Genomic DNA, 1,452 nt, shown 5'->3' with positions numbered 1-1,452 from the left:
GCCTCCTACACCCCTGTGCAAGCCAGCCCCCCTTGGCATCCTATACACCTGTGTATGTGGGGGCCACCCTCAGCCTCCCACATACCTGTGCACGTCGGGCCACCCCCCCCCAGCCTCCTACACACTTGTGCATGTTGGGTCCCCCTCTACCTTCCTACACACCCGTGCATGTTGGCCTCCCCTGCCTCCTACGCACCTGTGCATGTCAGCCCCCCTCGGCTTCCTACATACCTGTGCGCATCGGCTCCCCTCTACCCTCCTATACACCTGTGCATGTCAGCCCCCCTCAGTCTCCTACACACCTGTGCATGTCAGCCCCACACACACATACCTGTGCACTTTGGGGCACTTCCCGCTGCCCCTTTGCCCCTTCCTGCCCTGGCAGAGCCCCCTTGCCTCTGGCACCTGGCTTACTGCAGTGGTCTGTCCTCCCTGCCCCCACACCAGCGTCCACACTGCGGCCAGGTGAAAGCCCAGCTGGTCTTCACCTGCACCTAGGCTGTGGGACTGGCCCTCCCCCGTGCTCTGACCTCACCTCCCACCTCTCCCCATCTTCAGCCTGGGCACACGAGGTCCCGTGTGCTGACCTTGACAGTGCCTCCAGGCCTTTGCACTTGAAGCTGCTGCGCCCTCCCCCCAAAACACACACACATACACACACCTGCACAGCTTATTCCATCACCTCGTTCAAACACCACCCAAGTATCTCCTCATCAGGGACCTTCCCACCCTGGCTACCGGTTCTTGCCCTTGTTTGCTGTCCACCCCGAGAGCATCAGTTCCTGTGGAAAGGGCTGCCGAAGTGCCCACCCAGTGTGATGCCAGGTCTTCCATAGAGTTGTTACCATTTGATCTGCACAGCCCTGCGAGGTGCAGACCGCAGCCGCTGCTCCCCATTTTATAGGTGGGGGCCGAGGCCCTGCGCGATGGGGATTACTCCATTTTACAGGTGGGGGCCGAGGCCCTGTGCGGTGGGACTGCCCCCTCCCCCCATTTTATAGGTAGGGGCGAGGCCCTGCGAGGTGGGACTCCCCCCCATTTTATAGGTAGGGGCGAGGCCCTGCGAGGTGGGGATTACCCCCCATTTTACAGATTGGGGCTGAGGCCCTGTGCGGTGGGACTACCCTCTTCCCCCATTTTATAGGTAGGGGCGAGGCCCTGCGAGGTGGGGACTGCCCCTCCCGTTTTATAGGTGGGGGGCCGACGCGGGATTCAGTAACCGCCCAGAGTGTACCGGGTGGTCCGGGCCAGGGTTCCTGCCGCAGGCTGTCTGCTCCGAAGCCCGGCACCCTGCGGATGCAGGAGGAGGCGCTACGCCCACTGGGGCCGGCGCCCGAGGCCACTTCCTGGGTCGGGCGGGTGGGCGCCCTGGCCGCGGCGCCGGCTGGCCCTGTGGAGCCCAGGGAGGTGTGGCCAGGACCGCGGGCGGCGGACCGACCCCAGACTTCCGCG

This window comes from Trichechus manatus, unplaced genomic scaffold (genome assembly GCF_000243295.1).
Source record: "Trichechus manatus latirostris isolate Lorelei unplaced genomic scaffold, TriManLat1.0 scaffold00008, whole genome shotgun sequence".
NCBI lineage: Eukaryota > Metazoa > Chordata > Mammalia > Sirenia > Trichechidae > Trichechus > Trichechus manatus.
The sequence above is the reverse complement of the archived record's forward strand: the minus strand, read 5'-3'. Positions refer to the sequence as shown.